At 47.9% G+C, this 9020-nt stretch overlaps 1 non-coding gene across 1 annotated transcript; it reads left to right on the forward strand.

The window, feature by feature from the left end:
- The first annotated feature begins 7407 nt into the window (after positions 1-7407).
- TRNAF-GAA lies at positions 7408-7480 on the forward strand. The gene has a single exon. It is a non-coding gene; the product is annotated as a tRNA-Phe (tRNA).
- The last annotated feature ends 1540 nt before the right edge of the window (positions 7481-9020 follow it).

Consider the following 9020-nt stretch of genomic DNA (forward strand, 5'->3'; position numbering starts at 1 on the left):
GTCTAAAAACAAGCAGGCTGTGGATTTGCAGGCAAAATTGTGCAATTAGCTGGGACCTGTTACTGAAAAGTGTGAGAACAGAGTGAAACACAGCAGATGGAGAAGACTCAGCAAACACACACTTTGCTTATTTTCAAAACTTTTCAACAGCATATTTTTTCCTTTTTTTTCCCCCTCTTTTCCCTCTGGCTGTTGCTGGATGATGAGCAGTAGTTCCATGCTTGGAAGAAATCTAAAAGCTAATAAATACAGTTTTGCAGCCAGTGTGAGTTTTAGAGGTGGTTTATCTTCCCTCAGGAGGACCTTTATTTGGTTTATAACTGAAGTTCACCCTTTAATATGAGCAGGGAAAAAAAAAAAAAAGGAGGGTAGATTTAGATGGGATATTTTGGAATAAATTCTTCCCTGGGAGGGTGGTAAGGGACTGGAATGGAATTCCCAGAGAAACTGTGGCTGCCCCATTCCTGGAAGTGTTCAAGGCCAGGTTGGACAGAGCTTGGAGCAACCTGGGCTAGTGGAAGGTGTCACTGCCCATGGCAGGGATTGGAATTCCATGATCTTTAATGCCCCTTCCAACCCAAATCATTCTGGGATTCTATGATTAAATGAAAATACTTTACTAACAGAAATGTAGGGCTTGGTACCAAAATATTTTATAATTCAGACTGAAGGCCAAACTTTTTTTTTTCCCCTCCATTTCATGTATTCAAATTAAATAGAAGCCCTTTGCTGCATAACATTATATTTAGACTTGTCTTCTTTTAGTGGGAACCCTCAGTTCAAGGATTTTCCATTTTTTAGGGAAGGGGTGAGGCTTTGAACTCCTTGAAAACCACGTACAAAACCACCCTTCACCACCAGTTCTGGGACATTTCAGTGGGGACAGTTCACTGTCAGAGCCACAGGGATTAAATTAGACACCAAATGATCCAGGGAGAAATGGTGAAGGACAAAGATTATTCCCAGATTTTGTTGTACCTGTTTGCATAATCAGTCTCTGTGACTCTGGATTGTAACTAAATCCCTGGAATCTCCCCCTCATGCTGCTCTTGGGCTGACCACTGATCCTGAAATAATTTCTGTACAGGGAAAAGCTCTGACCACCCTCCTACAAACCTCAGAGGGCTCAGATTTCCAGTATCCCCAAAAAGATTTGGCATCTCAGCATTCCCAGAGCTCCAGACTGATAAAGGCTTCTCCCCCATGTGAGCATTTGGAATCCCAGCATTCCCAGAGCTCCAGACTGAAGGAGGCTTCCACAGCATTCCCAGAGCACCAGACTGATGGAGGCTTCTCCCCCATGCCAGGATTTGGAATCCCAGCATTCACAGAGCTCCAGATGGATGAAGGTTTCTCTCCCCTGTTAGGATTTGCATCTCAGCATTCTCAGAGCTCCAGACTGATAGAGGCTTCTCCCCCATGGTAGGATATGGCATCTCAGCATTCCCAGAACTCCAGACTGAAGGAGGCTTCCACAGCATTCCCAGAGCTCCAGGCTGATGGAGGCTTCTCCCCCATGTGAGCATTTGGAATCCCAGCATCCCCAGAGCTACACACTGAGGGAGGCTTCTACCCCATGGTAGGATTTGGAATCCCAGCATTCCCAGAGCTCCAGACTGATGGAGGCTTCCACAGCATTCCCAGAGCTCCAGACCAGTGGAGGTTTCTCCCCCATGTGAGCATTTGACATCTCAGCATTCCCAGAGCTCCAGATGGATGGAGGCTTCTCCCCTACATTAGGATTTGGAATCCCAGCATTCCCAGAACTCCAGACCGATGGAGGCTTCTCCCCCATGTTAGGATATGGAATCCCAAAATTCCCAGAGCTCCAGATGGATGGAGGCTCCTCCCTTATGTTAGGATTTGGAATCCCAGCATTCCCAGAGCTCCAGATGGATGGAGGTTTCTCCCCCATATTCCTCCCCTCTCAGACTCCCGTATTCTGCTGGGATAAATCCCCCTGGAAATGTCAGCTGAGCAGGAGTTGGCAGGTGGCCTTTCCTCCCTCCGGGGGGATATTTTGGGGTGTCCTGACTCACAGGCAGTGCCCGGGGGGCTGCATAACCCACCTCTCTGTGGGGGAGGGCAGGTGGGCCAGGCAGAGCCCCGGCCCCACGGGGAAGGAGATGCTTTTAGCTCTGACTCATCCCCGAGCTGCCTTCGGAGGGAGAAGCAGCAGCTTCAGGGAGTGGGAGTTGCTCTGCAATTTTCTGTTTACAGCCTTTGCTCGCTGCCTTTTCCCACCTGGGGACGGTTCTGAAAGTCAGAGAGCAGGGATTTTGTGGCTCATAACATCGGAGTTTATTCCTTTCCTTTTGCACGCCGAGAGTTTGGTGTCTGCAGGAAGAACTGGGAAGTGGAAAAGGGGAGAGGGGGAAGGAAAAGCTTCTTTTGGACAGGCACGGGATGTGCATAAAATACAAATTGCAGCAGCATCAGGTTTTTGTGCACAAAGGTGGGAAATGCTACTTTTCTGTATGTGTTTTTGGTTTATTGTAACTGCAGACAGACCTGGAGATTATCCCACATGAATTCCAGGAGTGGTGTGGTAGCCACTGGGCTCCTACCTGCCAGCTCCTGTGAAATTAATGGCAGTAGGAAAAGCAGAAATCTCATCACATTTGGAAAAAATTTGGGAAGTGGATTTAAATTCCCTGATTAGAAACAGGCCAGAACAGCTGGAATTTATTTTATATCCAAGACTCTCTTATTTTACATTCAGGACACTTATTTTACACCCAGGGCTCCAGCCTGTCCAAAGGGTTTATTGGAACATGTCAACTTGAGAAATAGGGTGGGAAGGGGAAGAACAAGACTTGTTTGAGCCCAGATTCTGGCTGGATGTTTGATCACAGGCCCCAATATCATTCCTGACACACAGGACCCAGATAATCCACCATGAGTCCCTCAAACCTGTCAATCTTCCCATCAAACTCAGTGTCAATCAGCTCCATTTCCCTCTGGATGCATCAGCCATGGAGAATCAATTCCATGGCTTGGGGCTGGGTAATTAGTGCCATTAGCTTGTTTACTGCGTGGGGACATCTCTAGATGTCCTTGTAACACCCTGGTCAAAGGGGAGTGACCATGAGGAAATGGATCCACAAAGGATCTTCACTCTGTCAGGCTTATGTTTTTTGCAGGGATTGACCCTCTCCATGTTTTCTGGGAATGGCATAGAATTCATAGAGTTTTTTGGGTTGGAAGGGACCTTAAAGATCATCCAGTTCCACCTCCTTGCCATGGGAAGGAATACCTTCCACAGACCAGGAAGGGAAAGAGGGAAGAGGGAGAGCATGGAAGGAAGGAGGGGTGGGGAGAAGGTGTTTTTAAGATTATTTTACTTCTCACTCTTTTGCTCTGATCCTGTTAGTAATAAATTTAAATAATATCCACCTCGAGTACTGTGTCCAGCTCTGGGCCCTCAGTTCAGGAAGGACATGGAGGGGCTGGAGCAGGTGCAGAGAAGAGCAACGAGGCTGGGGAACGGTCTGGAGCACAATTGGCGTGAGGAGAGGCTGAGGGAGCTGGGGGGGCTGAGTCTGGAGAGGAGGAGGCTCAGGGGAGACCTCCTCACTCTCTGCAACTCCCTGACAGGAGGGGGGAGCCGGGGGGGGGTCGGTCTCTTCTCCCAAGAACCAGCAGTAGGACAAGAGGGCTGGGCCTCAAGCTGTGCCAGGGGAGGTTTAGGTTGAATATTAGGAAGAAATTTTTTCCAGAGAGAGTGATCAGCTCTTGGAATGGGCTGCCCATGGGGGTGAAGTCACTGCCCCTGGAGGTGTTTAAGGTGAGACTGGATGTGGCATCAGTGCCATGGGCTGGGAACCACGGCGGGGTTGGATCAAGGGTTGGACTTGATGATCTCAGAGGTCTTTTCCAACCCAGCTGATTCAATGATCCTCTGATTCTATGATTCTATGATTCTGTGATTCAATGATTCTATGATTCTGTGATTCCATGATTCTGTGATTCTATGATTCAATGATTCTCTGATTCCATGATTCTATGATTCCATACCTGGCATCTGACCAGGATCAGCCCACTCCACCTGCCTAATGCCAAGGGCAAGAGCCAGTTTATGCCACATGGGTCTCAAACTTTTGTGAGAGTAGGTTGGCTTAGCCCCCTTCCTCCAGGAGAGATTTCCAGGCCTGGCTCCCAAGGGAAGACCTCCCAATAGCCTGCTGTTAACTACCTGACTTCCAAGCAGATTCGTAGCTCGTGTTTCCCCCCCTTCCCAACATATCCTATGGAATACCTCCAGCTGGCACTTGCAGCCTCAGATCTTGGCAGGAAATGTCTGCCTATCCAAGAAAGCTGATTGTGAACTTCCAGGAGTTGCCAAATTGGCAGCTGAGGCTCAGCCATGTACAGGAATGAGATTTTGGTGGAGAAACTATGGAAAGAAGTAGTAGACACCTCACACATGAAAAGGGGGGAGTGTCCCAAGGTTAGAAAAGCACTTCCCAGTGTTGAGGCAGCACTTGTGTGGAGCCTTCAGGATTGGGTCAGAGTTGTGATACCCAGGAAGATGCAGAACCTCCCATCCTCCACACATTTCATTGTCATAATTCCTTTCCATCTTGCACATCCACATTTTTTTCCTTGTCAGAGATTACCTTTTTTTTATGGATGAAAAATGAAGCTGAATCCTGCACCCAGATTTAGGACTGGGTAAATCTTTGGATCCCATTGTTGAAACAACCAGATGCTGATGGAGGAGGGATTCTTAAGAGCTGCATCCAGCTCTGGAGTTCCCAGCACAGGAAGGACATGGAGCTGTTGGAGCAAGTCCAGAGGAGGCACCAAGATGATTAAAGGGATGGAGTGACTTTTCTATGAGGAAAAGCTGGGAGAATTGGGATTGTTCAGCCTGGAGAATGGAAGACTCTGGGGTGACCTAATTGTGGCCTTCCAGTTGACAAGAAAGTTGGAGAAGGACTATTGACAAGAGCCTGGAGTGACAGGACAAGGGGCAATGGCTTCAAACTCACAGAGAGCAGGGTTAGGTTGGATATTGGGAAGAAATTGTTCCCTAGGAGGATTGGGAGGCCCTGGCACAGGTTGCCCAGAGAAGCTGTGGCTGCCCCATCCCTGGAAGTGTCCAAGGCCAGGTTGGATGGAGTTTGGAGCAACCTGGGCTAGTGGAAGGTGTCCCCATGGCAGGGGGTTGGAAGAAGGTGATCTCCAAGGTCGATTCCAACCCAACCCATTCTGTGATTCCTGAGCAGGAAAGAAGCAGCTGAGGGAACTGATGGCCTCCAACTGCAGAAGGTTGCTTTGGAGGGAACTCAAGATGCTCCAGCCCTTTTCCCCATCTTAGTGTTTCCTCTGGAGCTTTGCAGGACCCTGGAATAAACTTAGGGAAACCTTGTGGTGGCTCTGGTTTCCTTCTGAGCTGAGGGAAGCCAACTACAGCCACAGGGTGTCACACCTTGGTGATGCCCATTGCCTACATCCCCAGATCCCTCCTCACTCTGCATCCAGCATGGAATTTTAGAGTGCTTGGATGAGGAATCTTTTCCATGTGCCCTCTGAAATTCCCTGCACAGGGGCTGTTCATGAACCAAACAACACACATCTTGTTCTTTCCAGTTAGGGGGATTGGGATTAAAAGTCAAGTTGTTAAACAACAACATTTAGATTTGGGAATTGTTCCTTTTTTATTTTTTGTGTTTCCAAACCCTTTACATTTAAAAACAGATTCACCCTCCAAGCATTCTCAGTTGCCTTTCTTTTTAAAACACTGGAAGACAGCAAAAATTATGTGTGACTGGGTGAATACTGGGGAACATAACTCTTATTTATTTAAGAGGTGGAGATGAATTCCATGTACAATTATGTGGAAGATGGCAAGATTGCTGTGTTCTGGGACAACAAAGTGCCAGCATTTGGAAAGAAGATGGATTATTAGAGGTAATTTATGTAGTTTAGAGTGATTTAAGTGCAGTTAAACTATTGCACATCATGGTACAATATATGACATAATAGACCAAGAGAACTGAGAAGTTTTCCAGTCTGTTTTCCATTCCAGCTTCCCAGCTGATGCTCCACCAGAGAAGCCCGTGGAGATCTGTTATTTCTGGGGAGAGGTTGTTCCTGGAACAGTTTGGCCAGAGAAGTTGTGGATTCCCCATCCCTGGAAGTGTCCAAGGCTGGGTCAAACAGGGCATGGAGCAACCTGGGATAGTTCCAGCCCATGGGCTGGAAAGAGATGATCTGAAGATCCCTTCCAACTCAAACTTTTCAATGATTCCATGATATGGTCTCTTTTATCTGCAATAAAATTTGGCTATTTAACCCTGTTTTTCCAAAAAATCCCACTCTGCTTTTCCTTAGCTGGGTCTTCATGTGGAGAAGGGGCTGTTTCAAAGGGAAAGGTTTGGTGTGACAGCTTGTTTGGAAGGGGATCTCCTGCCTTTAAAACAGAAATCTGTCATGTTCTAAATGGTAAAATTAAACAAATATGTTTTCACAAACCAGTTTGGTATTTGCTGCATTTTTCCCACAAGAGCTGAGCAGAACTCAGCAAAATTAGTAAAAAAGCCCCAAAAATCCACTGGTTCCCCTGTGTCTCAGTTCCCTCATCAATAAAAGGACTCTGTTGTAGCAGGTAAGAGATCTCAAGGATTTGAGGCTGGAATGTGCTCAGATCTGAGAAACACTGTCAGCCTTCAGGCTGAGTCCTACAGATGAACTTTCTTGGTTGCTGGAACTCTTGGGATGAGGGATATGAAAAGAAAAGTCACTTTGAGCAACCTGGTCTAGTGGACGGTGTCCCTGCCCATGGAACAAGATGATCTTTCAAGTCCTTTCCAACTCAAACCATTCTGTGATTCTATGAAGATCTGCCTGGAGGGGAAGCCAGTTGGAACAGCAAAAGTCTGAAAGGTTTTGTGCAAAGTTCAGCCCCAGCAGGGATGAAGTAGCTCAGCCAGGAGAGCGTTAGATTGAAGATCTAAAGGTCTGGTGGAAGGTGTCTCTGCCCGTGGTAGGGGGTTGGAAAGAGATGATCCTTAAGATCCCTTCCAACCCAAACCATTCCGTGGTTTAAGCATCCAGACACAGATGTGAACAGACAGAACAGGACATGACCCTTCCAACTCCTTGAATACGGCACAAAGGGGATGAACTTCAGCCACACTCCCGTGATCTCCTGTGGAACATCTCCCTGGGCCTTTTCCACAGGCAGGGAACTGCACTAGAAGGACCATCAGCCTGATCTAAATGGACACATTTGATTTCCCTGAGTGCCTGGTGCTGTTTGAGAAGGTGGTCCCCAGGTACCCCTCAGTCGTCCCCAGGGACAGAACAAGAGCCAAGTGTCCCCTGAGCCAGTTGGAGCCACAAAAAGTTGAAAGCTCTTCCCATTCCAAGGGGGTTTGTGCCAATGGCAGCCCCAGCAGGGCTGAAGTAGCTCAGCTGGGAGAGTGTTAGACTGAAGATCTAAAGGTCCCTGGTTCAATCCCGGGCTTCAGCAGGGTTTTCCTGCCCTTTTGGGTGCCCAGGGCTGGGATTCCAGTACAACAGAGACATGGACAGACAGGAGAGAGGCCAGCAAAGGGCCAGGAGAAGGATGAAGGGGCTGAAGCATCTCTCCTGTGAGGAGGGGATGAGAAAGCTGGGACTGGTTGCCCTGAGAGGTGGAGTTCCCATTCTTTGCCATATTTCAAAGCCACCTGGATGTGATCCTGGACAGCTGGCTGGAGGTGTTCCTGCCTGAGCAGGGGTTTGATCTCCATGAGATCCCTTCTGACCTCAACCAGTCTGAGTCTGTGAAACAGGGACATGGTTTTTAATTCAAAGGCACCAGCAAAAATAGTGATAGAAAGGGATTTTTTCTTTAGTTCCTTCAACTGTTTTTTCCCAGTCCTGCGTCCTGGACTGCCCTCTAAAGTGGTGGTGATGTTGAGTCACTGATGTGGGGGATTGTCTACTCTGTAGCAAGTCCAGGGGAGGCCACAAAGGTTAGTAGAGATGGAACTCCTCACCTATGAGGAAAGGCTGAGAGAGGGATTTGTTCAGCCCAGAAAAAAAAAAAGCTGCAAGGAGACCGTAGAGCCCCTTCCAGTTCCTGAAGGGGCTCCAGGAGAGCTGGAGAGGGACTTTGGACAAGGACATGGAGTGACAGGATGAAGAAGAATGGTTTTAAATGGAGAGAGGGATGTTAGATGGGATATTGGGAAGGAATTCTTCCCTGTGAGGGTGATGAGGCCCTGGCACAGGTTGCCCAGAGAAGCTGTGGCTGCCCCATCCGTGGAAGTGTCCAGGGCCAGGTTGGACTGGGTTTGGAGCAACCTGGGACAGTGGAAGGTGTCCCTGCCCATGGCAGGGAGTTGGAATGAGATGATGTTTAATGTCCCTCCCAGTCCAAACCATTCCACAGTTTATGACCCTCTGAGCTCTGAGGACAACCACTGGTGCCCCTCCCATTCCTGCCAGGCAATGCTGGGGGCTTGAAGCAGCACCAGCTACAGCTGCAGAGTCCTCAGCAGCAGCAGAGCTCGGCTCCTTGCTGGAATTAATGATTCCATCCTGCTTAATTGAAGGTTTCTCCCCTTTGCCGTAAATGTTGATCCCTTCTTCAACCCACAGGAGTTTTGTGAGGTTCCTTCTTGCCTCTAATGGTGGTGTTTTGACTCAGTGAGGGAATAAATCCTCCCCTACCTTCACTTGTGCCTTGTCCCCAAGAACAGCAGAAACAAAACTTTGACACCATATTACATAATTTTCTTCTTGCGAGCCCTTACAAACACCTTCATCCCAGGAAAAATTGACAGAATCTTGGAAATACCTCTTCAAAGAAATGGAAATACAGAAAATCTGACTAAGACAGCTTAAAATTTTGGATTTATTGATGGTAGAGGTGAGATGAGACCTGAGAATGATCCAGACCCTGCTCTAACCCCTGTAACACACTCTTGAAAAATAAAGGGAACAGGGATATGATGGTGAGTGACTGTCAGGGAAAAACAGGTGTAGGTGTTGGGAAGACAACACAGTCAGGGAACATATTAATC

This window comes from Corapipo altera, unplaced genomic scaffold (genome assembly GCF_003945725.1).
Source record: "Corapipo altera isolate COAL_440 unplaced genomic scaffold, ASM394572v1 267, whole genome shotgun sequence".
NCBI classification, from domain to species: Eukaryota; Metazoa; Chordata; class Aves; order Passeriformes; family Pipridae; genus Corapipo; species Corapipo altera.